Here is a 14608-nt window from a genome sequence, read left to right as displayed (position 1 = left end):
TCCGAAGAAGCATGTAAATCTGGCGGCAATGATCCCTCATTGGGATAAAACAAGCCAAGATGCAAAGTGCCACTCAAGTAGCGAAAAATCCACTTGACTGCTTGCCAATTCTTAGACCTTGGACTATGCATAAATCTGCTGACCTGTGAGACTGCAAACCGAATATCCGATCTCGTGTTGCATACATAAATGAGGCAGCCAACAGCAGTTTGGTAAAGAGTGACATCAGCAGGATCACTAACATTATGTAGACTCAACTTCAAATCCGTTTCCATGGGAGTGGCAATAGGTTTACAATCCTCAAGTCCAAACTTACATAGCAATTTTCTGACACAAGGCAATACGACCATCACACTGCTTAAACTATATGCCCAAGTAATGATGCAACATCCCCAAATCTTTCATTTTGAAAGTAGTATTTAAATCAGCCATAAATTCAACAATATGTACCTCATTGGGACGAGCGATCAGCAAATCATCCACATAAAGAACAACAATGAGAAGTACATCGCCCTCATGCTTGACATACAATGTGCTTTTTGTTTGACTGTACCAAAAGACTCGTTTGACCAAATGAGTGTCAACTTTCTCATATCAAGCACGAGGAGATTTCTTCAACCCATACAAAGCCTTCTTACATCTGCACACTTTGTCCTCTTGTCCTTTCTAAACCGCGAGGTTTGTGTTATATAGACTTCTTAAAAAATATCACTATTTAAGAAAGCAGTAACAATATCGGATTGATGTACATCCCAATCAAAATAAGCTGCCAATGTACATAGAAAACGAATAGTAGTCATATGACAAGTGGGAGCAAAAGTTTCTTCATAATCTATGCCTTTTCACTGTGCATAGCCTTTTGTAACAAGTCGAGCTTTATGGCGATCAACCTCACCGTCCGCCTAAGTTGCATTATTCGTTATTCGGGAGACGGATAATACGCGAATAATGGGCGTATTATTCGTTTATTTAAATTATATGGCCGTATTATACGGTGCCACATCAGCATACATGACCAAACGTATAACGTCTTAGTTTTTCGATCTAAAATAATAACGATCGAATATGTTAGTATATAAAGCAACATGCGACAGCCAATTTTCACACCATCATTCACAGTCAGTGTTCCATGTGAGTATTCTCACCAAACAATTAAAAGAGTAATATGTAAAAAAATGAAACAATTGGAATTAGATAAAAATTAAAATTCAATGGATTGTAAGTTTTGTGTTTCAAATTTATAAATTTGTTTTGAATAGATTAGTAAATAGTTGAAAGTTTGTATTTTGTGAAGAGTTTAATCTCTCACCTGATACAAAATGTAATTATAAGAATCACTTATCAATGTGTTCAATTAATTGACACTTAAAAGTGACTAATTAAAAAAACTAGGATATTATCGTTGTGTGTAGAGTGTACTCTCACATGAGATAATTAGTTTAAAAATATAATTACATAAAAATTAATTTTATGTAATTTAAAGTTCGATTTTGATGTGTAGAGATCTCTTTCATTTCCAAATGAATATAATGAAACAAAATTATATATTTACATTTTGTGTAGAGCTATTCACACTGCTATGCTCTCACTAGAGTAAAAATTTAAGAAAAACATGTCCAAAAATATTGATATTTTCTTATCTTTATTTGGACTGTAAAATCTATCGTACTGTGTGAGAGCATACACATGCTCGCATTGTAGATAGATAATCGCTTAAAAATCTATGGTAAAGTGTAAGAACTTTTTGTTCGCACTTTACATAGATACGATAATTATGAAGTATTTTAAGTAATTATCGTTTTGATATTTAAAGATGTCACTTATAGCTCTTGTAGGTATAATAATTTATAATGATAATCATTTTAATACTTGATTTAATTGTAGTTATTGATTATCGTAATGTGTTAAAGCTACAAGCTTGCACTTTAAATAAATCAATGCAATTTATATGTAATCCAATGGTATTGTTTTTTATTATTTTATTTTTGTTCAATGATTGTTTTTGATTATTTTAATTTCGTTCAATCATTGTTAGCTAAATTAATTTAATGTTTAAATTGATTTTGATTATGAAAATGATCATTGACTTTGTTTTCACTAGCAAATTACTTTTGTACATCATGGTGAAAGGACAAGAGTGGAGTTATGTGCATGAGTTGAAAGCTAGGAGAAATACATATCGACTTAAATGTAAATCTTGTGGCCACTAGTTCAGTGGTAATGCAACCAAAATTAAAAAGCATTTATTTAAAGTTCCTGGCAATGTTGAAAAGTGCGAGGCACCACCAAAAGATATTCATGAAAGATTTCCCATGTATTCTCGCAAAGTAAAGTTGATTCTTGCAGCTAAACATAAAGGTGATTTTTCTAAAGATATTCATGCAAATATTGAACCATTTGTATGCAATGAGGCAACAGAAGAGGTGTGTACCACTCAAGTAAACGATCAGAGTTCTCAATTGAACCCTCTTCATGGACATGCTTCTACATTAGGAGGAGTTGCTAGCACAAGCAAATCCGGCAGAGTGTCATCCAATGGACAAACAATGCCTGAAGCATTAGGTAAACAATGGTTGCTTGAGTTGCATTTAAAATGGACACAAGCATTTGTTGCGTGTGGCATATCATTCAATGCTATGCGCAATCCAATATTTCAAAATGCTTTGATGAGTACAGCCAAAAAAGGATTTATGCTTCCTGACTATAACAAGATGTGAACTGAATATCTTCATAAAGTCAAAGACAGTACTGAAGCCATTCTCAAACGCACAGTGCTAGAGTTTGTTCCAGCATATGGATGCACCATAGCATTGATGGATGGACTAACTGTCAGAAAAAACCTTTAATCAATGTAATGCTTATTAACCCTAGAGGGGTATGTTCGTGGAAGCAATTGACAACTCATTGAATGAGAAGACTATCACCTACCTAGTAGGGGTGTATGAGCGTGCAATTGCAAAGGCAGGTGGACCAAAGAATGTGACTGCTATTGTCACAGATAATGCGGCCAACTACAAAGGAGCAGGAAGAGCTATTCAAGTCAAGTGTCTGGAGATTTCTTGGACAGCTCACACTTTAAATTTTCTTTTAAAAGATATTGGTAAAATGGCATGTGTGAAGCAAAGTTTATTGGATGCAAATCATGTGGTGAAATTCATTAGAGAGCATCAATTTTTATATGCTCTTTTTCGAACCAAGTCACCAAATAAAGCTTTGCAAATATTTTGCGCGACAAGGTTTGCTACGGCATACTATGTTCTTGCTGCTTTGCAAGAGTTGAAGCCTGCATTGATGGAAACCTTAGTAGACAGAAGATGGGATGGATGGCTCAGCAAGTATCCAAGTTATCAGGAAGCAGCTGATCGATTTGCACAAATAGTAAACTCGCCAGTCTTTTGGCGTAATGTAGAAAGAATAGTAACTATGTCAAAGCCATTTGTAGTTCTTTTGAAAGCAGTTGACACAGATTCTTTTATTTTTGGTTGGGTCTACTGGTATATGTCAGAGGCTATACGCAAGCTAAGAGAAAATGTCAGTTTTGGTGCAAAGGATAAAGCTACCATGATTACAATTGTTAACAAGCGTTGGGTGCAGTTGCATACGCCATTGCATGGTGCGGCTTTTGTATTGGATCCTAAGTTTCAAATGCATCAGCAATCTGTCAACAAAGAAGTTATGTCCGACTTCAAAACAGTGTGCTCCCTACTCTTAGGGCACGAAGATGGAAAAGTAGTTTTTCATCAGCGAGTAGATTATGCCAACAGAACTGGTATGTTTCAGGATCCGTGGCATATAGATGCCATTGGCAAAACAAGTGCACCTTTATGGTGGAAGGAGTACGGTGGAGAGAAAGTGGAGTTGCAACACATTGCAGTTAGAGTTTTATAAGTAGCTGCATTAAGTGGAAGTTGTGAGCGAAACTGGTGAGCATTCGACTTTGTGCACACTAAAAAGCGAAACAGACTTCATACTAAACATGCTGTTGATTTGGTGTATGTTTTTTGCAATATGAGACTTATTCATAAGCCTCAAAACATTGCAACTAGAGCCGCTCAAAAGCAATACGGAGTCTTCCAAACGCATGAAGCTATTTCTGCAGAAGTTGATGATGATGATGATATGGAATGGGAGATAGTTTCAGAATGCTCAGATATGGACGAAGTAGATGATATGGTTGCAGTTTTTGAAGATGGAGATGATTTGTGAGAGTACCATTGTAATACTTACTCAACAAGTTTTTGTATATGATGAAAGAAAGTGTTATCTCGTTGTCGTTCACATCATAACCTCTCTCTCTCTCTCTCTCTCTCAGACGCACATATTCACTCACACTCAAATATATAGACAATTAAGAGATGTGGTCTCTTCAGTTGAAAATAATAAACTGCTAATAATATCTTGTCGAATAAAAATTACATAAAGTCGATGTAGGTTTGAAATTACAACAAAGTTCTGGGAAATCACTCAATCGAAAAGAGTTTGATATAATTTTGGGATTACAAAAAGCTTCTGAGTGACTTATGAGTTTGATAGGTTTGCTATAAGTTCGTCTATGGTAAAATTTGTAATTCCTAGCTCAGGGGATGGTTCAACAACATCTTTATGTGAAGTGGTAGTATCATCTGACAAACATCTATACAATGATTCATATCGTTGAAGCTTTGCTTGTGCATCACTTAACTCTATTTCAAGCTCAAGAATCCGACCACGAAGCATGTCCGGTGTTTCTCCTTGGCTGGCAAGGTCTTGTCCTTGGCTAGCTAATTCAGTTAGTGTTTCTGACTCTTCAGGAAGTAAAACAATAGGATGCTTGCGAGGAGGCATTGGATTATTTGCATTGCGTGGTGCCACCTTTTCTGCAATGCGTCCACGTCCAACGGAGCGGTGCCTGGACGATCTGACCAATTCACTCTCTTCAGCAAAACATATCGAACATAGCATTGCTAGATAAAGTAAATTGCTACTTGGTTGTTGTTTGGTAGGCATCTCTCTTGTCATATAAACCTTTGCAGCAATATACATGCCAGTCCTTTATGTTGTAAATCAGAGAGCTTTAACGGAGCTGTATCTTTTGCATTGCCACTTATTTGAAATAGTTGATGGCGTACAAAGTGATTAGAGCAAAGCTTTTTGCACTCTTTAAGGGTTAATGGTTCGCCCTGTAGCTCAATTCATCTTCTTCAATGTTAGTAATAGTAGAAAGATATGCTTGTCCATATCTAACTTGTTCTTCTTTAAAAATTGCATGAGCTTCAGCGTGGTTGAGTTCTTCTTCCATATCTGCATATCAGGTGAACATGTCATTACTTTTAAATACCCATTCAATTAATTTGACAGTATATCGAATGACAAACATAGAATTTTTGCTCAATTAAACATACAATTAAATCTGACACCAAAAGTAAAACAATGATGAAATCATGAGACTGTGTTTTTATTAATCATCAACTGGTCGTAAGCCAGATGTCATTACAATGTTGTAACCCACTCTATGGGCACCATTTAAACATAAGGAGAGGTCAAAATCATTAGGCCGGGTTTTGGGGTGAACGCGCTTGCCGCTTTCAAGATGGGCAAGTACATTACTCAAAAAATGTCTCTTGCTTTGTTCTTGGGGCTCTGGTAAGCACTTCAAAATGCGTTTACATGTATGACACATGGAATAAATATCCATAGCTTTGGTCCAGGAGGGAGGATTACTAGATATACATTCGGGGGCTGCCCATGGATAATCTCTCTCCTATTGTTTTCTAGTTTCTATCTGCATATCGCGTGGAGGAGGAAAACCGGCTGTCATATTTGTTTTGGTGCATGAACCCCAATCCACAATGCCGGCGTAAACACCTTTTTCGCCAAAATGTAGCATCATATTGCGAGAGTGTAGATCATTGTGGAGTAGTTATGCGTATGTATATACTTCAGAGTTTGGAGGAGAGCATTCATGATCTGCAAAATATTCTCATGGAATAGCTCTATTGTTCCTGTAGTGAGTACGTAATCGCAAATGACAAGCTGAGTGCCGTCTGCAGTGCATTCTTTTATCCATTGCTCCACATGGCCGCCATTCCAAAATCGTGAAATGAGCATAGGTCGCTCCACGTGGCGCACCATGGCAAGAGGGTAGATGATACCACGATGTGAAATATCCAAAATTGTTGCTTCGTCTTTGACCTGTTGCTCCATGGTGGGCCCATGTAAGTGTACTTTGAACACTTTTGTAGCATACACTTGATCTTTGAAAACGGGATGTGTGACACCCACACGCTTCACATGTGCCCATCTTCCCTCTCCCAGCTGTGGAGCTTGGATATTGAAGACGGCTGTGTCGAGAAAAAGGTGTAAAATAGGTGGTAGCTGAGAGAGGTCTAATGCAGCAACGGATGACGCTGCAGACTCTGTTCTAAGAAGGATTTCTGGTTCAACAGCAGCTTCGGAAGAGCTGGCTTCCACTCTTGCACGCTTTGCTGCTCTTTCCAACTTTTCCTTGCTCTTGAACTCCGTATAAAGCTGTTGCACAAGATGTATGCACTTAGCAATGTCTGGCAAGGAAGTAATTGCAGGATTTTTCAGTTCTTGAAAGGTTTTCATGATCTGCCCAATGGTTTGTTTGACCATGTTTACTAAAGCACTTGATGTCAAGAGGGCTATGTCAAAAATAGCTGGTGCAAACTCTGCCTGGAGCTGCTCAAACACAGACTTGGTCAGAGTCTCTGTAAGCTGATAAAAATGCTCTGGAGCGACAGGGTTTAAACAACGCCTAATCTCTGCCTCTGACATGTAATGAAAGTTTCTCACAATCACTTCGGAGACGAACTTTCGTTGATGTTTCGCTAGCTTCGTGTTTGCCATATCTGTATAAATTAAGAATCTTACGAAAAGATTGTACACCATAGTAACATAGTTATTATATAATGAGTGTTAACCCTATATGTATTAAATAACCCTATATGTATTAAATAACCCTATATGTATTAAATGATGATGCAAATTTATTAAACTATCTTAAATTATTACAAATTAAAGAGAAAATCTTATGATTACAAACACATTGTGCGAATCGACCATAAAAATTAAATTAGAGAGAGAGAGAGAGAGAGAGAGAGAGAGAGAGAGAGAGAGAGAGAGAGAGAGAGAGAGAGAGAGAGAGAAACAGGCTAGGAGTGTGAGATGCTCTCAGCACAAGAACTGGACCCTGCTATGTGCAGAAGTGTGAGATGATATGAAAGAAATCACATCTAAAGGATTGGAAAATCGTACACGTGAACAACTCAGCTAGTGTGAGATATTCTCAGCACAAGTCCTGGATGCTGTTGTAAAATAGATTGATAGTTTTTATCAATCTAATCCCTGATAAAGTGAGTGGAACTCACAACACAACTATCAGCGGATAAATTAACAATTGCAGATGTAAGTTACCTATCGTATGTGTTTACATCCAAAACAACACCAAGTCATTTAATGATGAAAAATGATGTTCCTTTGGAATATGAAACACACGAGTAACCAGTATGTCACATTAAGATTAAGAGGGCATGAAAATATGCATCTCTTCACTCTTAATATAACGAGTGGTAACGCTTGTGTTTCTATGTAACACATATGATAGAAAAAATTAATCTAAAATTGTAAATTTAATAAGCTATTTCTAATGGAGTGTGTGGAATGCACAACACAACCATCAGCAAACAAATCAACAATCTCAAATGTAAATCAATTGTTGTATATATCTACGTTCAGAGTAACACCAAGTCATCTGCTGATGAACAATGATGTTACTATATAAATAGAAGCACAAAAATAACAAAAGTCACATTAAGATGAAGAGGGCATAAAGTATGCATCTCTGCACTCTTAAAATGACGAACGTTAATCTTTGTGCTTCTATGTAGAATAATCAGTAATGACTTAATTTAAAATTGTAAATTTTATAGGCCACTCTGAAGTGAGAAGTGTAGCATCATGCCTACTACACTCCACGAGTCGACCTCTAATCCTAACTCATCTCTATGGTGAGAGGTATACTACTACACCATACGAGTGAGAATCTAAATTTACCCTAAGCCTTCCCTGGAGTGAGTCATATGACTACACACCACAGGAAAGGAGACTATATTCTACACACTTCTGGAGTGGGCCATATGGCTACACACCATGAAGTGGCCTACGACCTGCAAGCCAACTTTGTGGTGAGAGTCGAAACTACTGCACCACACAAGTCTGGCACAACACAAAAAAAGTTAGTATTTATTGAAAATTAAAAAAATATACGTGAAAACCAATGTAAACCGAAGGGGCTGTCGCTATTTGCTAATCTCGCAAAAGCTCCAAGCTCTGCAAACTCCCAAAAGCTCCAGAATGCTTTTCGATCGAATACGGTGACGGCTGTATATATATAGAAGTTTTCGATCGAGATATTTTTCGATCGAAATTTTTTTTGATCGAAAAATATCTCGATCGAAAACTGTTTTATGCGGGTATTCGGGTATTATTCGGAAATACGGCATATATTGACGTTTTATACGTATAATTTTTGTTATAAGGGCGTATAAATGCAACGCAGCCATCCGGCTTGTGTTTCAACTTGTAAATCCACTTTGCCAGGAGGCAAATCACATAAAGTCCATATTATGATTGCATGGCAGCCATCCAATTCTGAATTTTTGTGCTTCATCAAAAGATAGAGGTTCTTCTATATCACATAAGCTAGACACAACCAAAGCATAACAATCTGATGCATAAGAGGCATGGCAAGAATCTAAACGAGTAAGACTAGATAGAGGTGCATCCAATTTACTGTCACGCAAAGTGTGCACCAACCATTTTGGCATACCTCTAGCCTGTTCATTTTCAGTCATTTCCTCATCAAGTACATCATGTATATCTGCATCAGTTATAGGCTGATCTATAACATTTTCACTGTGCTGAGCAAGTTTGAATCCTCCCTCTCAGGTTATTCTTAACTTGCTTTTTCATGTGCAGAGTATAATAGGTTGTAGTGTTTTGTGCTTGTTTATTTTACTATGAAATAGTGTGGTCTATTTTTATTACTTTAACTAGTAATTATAGCTTGAAAAGCTGTCATAAATGGTTACTTTTTTTCCTAGCTTAGTAATAATAACCTTCTATCATAACCTTGGAAGATGAATGCTCAACCGTTTTGTTGACAATAAATGTGTCATAAAATGTAAAACCACTCCATATATAATATTTGATGACTGTTGAAATTTTTGAATGTATCTTTAAAAAAATGTGAGAATCTCGACCTTGGTTTGATATTTGGTTAGTACTTGTTGAAATTATCACTATGCCATAACTATTTTGAAGAATGTCATTTTTTGTATGATAGGCTGCAGAATTTAGAAATACTGTTGGAATACCATATGGGTCTTGGAGAATAGACTAGATCTTGTCTAAGTTGTCGATACTATAGTAGATGCTTCTTGGCATTCTATTGTTTTGTGAAACAGTTCAGATTTTTAGTGCATACTGATCTTTGGTTCACAATTCTCCCCTAGCACTGGCTGAGATTTCTGGTGGGGTATGATCTTAAGATGGGATTCTTGATTGTTCAAGATTATGGACTGGCCGGAAAAAGAGACGATCTCGCTTAAATTCTAGATGCTTCACCTCGAATATGATTTTTAAAACTTTAAACCACTGGTTCTAACTAGTTCACTTTATATTTTCAATATTTGGACCTGGAAAACTGGTGGGCTTAGCTTATGGCCTAAAAAATTAAGAAAAATTGTTTGGAATTCTAAGTATACAATCACAAACATAATATTTTCAGCATAATGCCGCGAGATGGGATTCCTAACCTTCTAAGACTATGGACTAGTAAAAAAAAATATGGGCTTCATTATTCACATGTTGGTTCTAACGAATTTGTCTATGCTTGGGTATAGCAAGTTGATGGGCCTAGTTTATGGCTTGAAAATTGAAAAAAATCAATAGTCATAGATGCATAATAATGTTTCCCTAATCCCTTTAAACAAACATAATGGAGTTTCATAGATCTTGTTGATACTTCTTGAAGAATATGGATTGGACTATGCAAAACTTGAAAAATGATGAAGGATGGATTACAAATTGCCACTTGCTTCACAAGGGATAATGGCCTTTTGATGATTTATTGCATTTTATATTTTTTTTAAAAGAACAAATAAAGTTGTTTTGGATGGTAGTTTAAGCTTAAAGAAAAGTAAGTAGGACAAGGATAACAACTGATAGGTTTGTAGACACCTGTAATATGTATTCAATGTTAATGAACCTGTTGTCTTGTTTATATGAATGCAGGTGAAAATGCTATCTTTACTTAAAAGCATTTTGACTTAGCTGTTGTCTGACTTTGAAGATTTTGGCATTTTTTTTTCTAAATGACCTTTATAGATCCACTATTTGTATAAAAATCACTGGAATGATGCTTCATTCTTACTGTAATGTACAAAAATGAATCTAAGACTGAGTCCTTTTATGAACCAATAGGCCAAACAAGCATCACTAAAATCATCAAGCGATAAAGACTTCATATAATGGATGCTTAGCTATGGTTGGCTACAGAACCTTGGAATGATTTTTTGCAAGTATTTCCTTGTGTGTGTGAAGAAATGCCCTAGCACTATTTTTTTAATTATGCATAGCAACTCATGTCACAGTAGGCCCTTTATGCACCATGGAAAGCATAAGCACATCATTCCACAAGGGAATGTCTTGAGCCTCAATAAGAAATATTAAGGTACTTGTGTCTAGGGTGGAAAACATGGATAGTAGGGTTGTTTATAGGAATGTTCAATTGATTTTGGCCAATGAGCTACTAATGAAGGCCTTCATAGATGAAAATCTTACTTTTGGAGAGTTCATGAGTGAGAAAGAGCTAGAGAAGATTTCTCTAGAGTTTCTAATAGAGCTCCTCACCTTGATTAATATTAAAAAGTAAATTTAGTAACCTGGTATGCATCCTTTGTTTGCAAGGTTTCATTGGATTTGATTGCTTATGTTTTTATTGGACATTATTTAATTATCCTATGGTAATTGAGTTGTCATGCTGCAAGGTAAAGCATACGGTTAGCCAAAGAAGGAAATCAACACATCCATAATGTGGTGGGTATCATGTAATCATGTGGCGTAAGAGGAAATGATGCTTCTAGTTTTCCATGGGTCACAATTTTCATTGCAACAAACAACCTCATTAAAGGAATACTATTATATCTTCAAGATGTTAATGAAGGGTCCATGTTTAGGAGTGGATTTGGTTTAAGGGCACATATGGCCAAGTGGATCATGGTCTTTTGTGGGTTTTCTTTAATAACGTTCATTGGGTGGACAGTGATTGGCACACAATGGGTACTCATGTTTATGATCACATGAGAGCGCGTTAGAAGTCTTGTTTGTTCACTTCTTTGATACCCCAAAGTTTATTTTCTCAAAATTTTAACCATGCAATGTGGGAGGGCTTTTGAGTGCAACATGTCATTTTAGGGTGGAGGATGAGGAGGTAAGCTTTAGATTATGGGATAGGTAAGCTTTAAATTTTTTCTCCCAATTTGTACAAATACTCAATGTTCTTGTGATGCTGATGGTCAAAGGTCTACTTTGGATGGAGGATCCATTCTCAAGTTCACTTGATACAGAACCCATGGGCTCCTCAGTCATGCCTTGTGTGGTCCTATTGGGAGGGAATACATCCAACATTTGTCAAGAAAGTCAAGCTATTTGGTGGGTTTTCAATGTATTTTTATAAATTTTTCATTACACTTATGTTAGCTTTATCAAGCACTCGAGATGCCAAGAGATTGTGGACCTTCCAAATTAGCAAGCATGCTCTAACTTGCTCCCATATTTAATATTACACACGATTCTTATTACAATAGTGGTCTACAATGTGCCCTATACTAGTGATTATGGTGCCACTTAAGAAGGCTAATTTTGATTTGTAATGCAATTGGATTTGATTTCTAGTACGTATTCTCAAAAGGAATATGTTAGAATCATCAAATTCTTATGCTTAAATGCACAAAATGGCAATGACCTCATTTTGTTAACCGTAGATTAGAGCACAAGGTGTTCAATGTTAGCGTATTTATCCTTGACTTATAGAATGTAGGCTTTGGTTCTTTCTTTTGCAATAACATGTTGCCTTTCATATCAATCTTGTAAAGTACAACTTATGAGCCCTCTTCCTATTAGACTTTTCCTTGTTCCTAAAATAATTTATCCATAGCTATACAATTTTTCATGGTATGACAAGAAATCTACATAGAGAAAACGAGGAAGATATGTTGAACTATTCAAATGATTACAATGCTAAATAACATGAATGGATGGCATTGGGATTGTTAAACTTTGAGGGCTTCAAGATCTCAATGCACGCAAAAGATTGGTAGCATCAAAATATAGTTGCAAAGGCTCTAGTCTAAAAGGGATTTGTTAAGCTTCTAGTGAGGCCTCCCTTGAGAGATGAAACATCTTCACAATTAGAGTGCTCTTTTAATGATAACAAGGTGGGGTTGAGAGGGAGGGATGGGGCTCCACTAACAACAATGGTAAATGAATTTTCAATAGAGAGCTTATAGGGAAGGTCATAAGGAAAATGGATTTAAGTGTAAGTAAAAATTAGTGGCATGCACGATTGCGTTAAGGTACAAATTATGGTAAACAAAGTATATAATTGCTTATGATGCAAAACACATGAAATCAGATGTGGGAGCACTCAAGAGAAGATTGGCATATTTAACAAATACCTCTGAATTTTCCACAAACATGCATGGAATAGAAGTGCATTTAATAGTTCTCAAGTGTTAAACCTGACTAGCAAACTCCATTCCACCATTTGGCCCATACAAACTATTTCATCTTACCCATTTTCTCCACTCGTAATAATTGTAATATCATCTTTAGTTTCCACATAACTAAGGTTCTTCAAAGCTTGCAAATCTTTACCGCTCTCCATGACTAGTCATGTGATTTCATGCACCGAATCCAGATACCATATATTCTTCTTAGAATCGGCATATCGGATGTTATCACCAAATTTTTGTCACCATTGCAGAAAGTGTTTAGATATGATACATGTAAAATGACCTTCCATATCATCTATATTCTTGCTCGTTGTTGATGCATAGGTATCTTCTAGGAGAAAATGCTAGATTACCCCTAAATTTTGTGAGAATTCCAAAAGTAACCCCAAAAATTTCAAATTTCCAAACCATAGATACTTCCATTGGTATCAACCAAAAGGTGAGGGTGTATTGTCAATCTCCAAAGTGTATTGTCTATCCATGGATGTGACATAATCAGCTTTTACTCTTATCAATCTCTTTGTTCACTGTAATGTCTCTTCCATAGCAACCTGCCAAACTATTGAAATTCCATGCTAGTATCATATGCATGACGGATGTGCCTCTGTATGAGCGGGCGGCTACTTTTTCTTGTTCGATCAGTTCCTCAAATTAACTAGGGTATCAATGCAATGCTCACACTATAGCTAAGACATGAGTAAACACTTATTCTAGGAGAGATCTACATGGCCAAGTAAAGTATAATTTATGTATTAAAGTGTAACTCACAAATACAAAAGAAAGAGTTCCCTTTCTATAAGGGCTCCTAGTGGATGGTCACAACCTATATCAAGGCACCAACTAGATCTAATCTAGTGTGTGGTTCCAATAAGAAGAAGAGGTGAAAAACAGCCAATAAGATCTAAGAGTAGGTAGATTTATTTACGATAGAAGAAATGTAACTTACAAATACAAAAGAAAGAGTGTCCTTTATATAAGGGCTCCCGGTGTGTGGTCATGCCCTATATCAAGGGACCCATGTTGTTCCAACAAGAAAAGAGGTGAAAAACATCCAATAATATCCTAAGAGTAGGTAGAGTGATTTATGGTAGAAGAAATGCAATTTATATGCGGCCTATTCCAGGAATAAAAAGGCTATGGGTATAGGAAAAGACCTCTTGGCTTATTCATGCTTAGGAGTCCATGCACACCTAAAATATTAATGGGATTTTCACGGTTTGTGCCAAAGAATATGTGAGTATCTTCAAACAATCCCCCCTTCACTCTCATATTCCAGGAGTCATATAGGGGTTACTACTCGCAAGGATACAACATCAAGGTTCTCTTATGGATACATCTTTGGATGTTTCTCAATGCCTGAATACAACATATACAAAAATCTCCAAGTATCTAAGATTTAAAAAGGATTAAAGAGAAATTATCAGACATTCACACACATAACCCATTTGTTGATGTGGCTTTTAAAACGTCCACTCTTCATTGGTTGAAGGAGGGGGTCTCACCTTCAGACATTGCTGCTATTTCCTCATGTTTTTCGACTTCTTCTTATTGTTTCTCAATAAAGCATAGCCTTGATCTTTTGCTTTTGAAAGAAATTTTACTCAATATGATTGATCTTTCCACGAAAAGTGCACTTTGTGTCTGGCTACAATTTGATGTTACGTTGTGACTTTATTTTCTTTTTTACAAGTAGGTAATTTTTTCTATAGTTTTTACCTTTTTGCTCATATTTCTTACAAAGCACTATCTGTGATGGCCTATATCTTCTTGGTAAGACGTTTTTGTTCTTCAACTAATGAGGCTTATATTTC

Source organism: Adiantum capillus-veneris, chromosome 14 (genome assembly GCF_014529385.1).
Source record: "Adiantum capillus-veneris isolate H3 chromosome 14, ASM1452938v2, whole genome shotgun sequence".
Taxonomy (NCBI): domain Eukaryota; kingdom Viridiplantae; phylum Streptophyta; class Polypodiopsida; order Polypodiales; family Pteridaceae; genus Adiantum; species Adiantum capillus-veneris.
Note: the sequence above shows the minus strand (reverse complement) of the source record.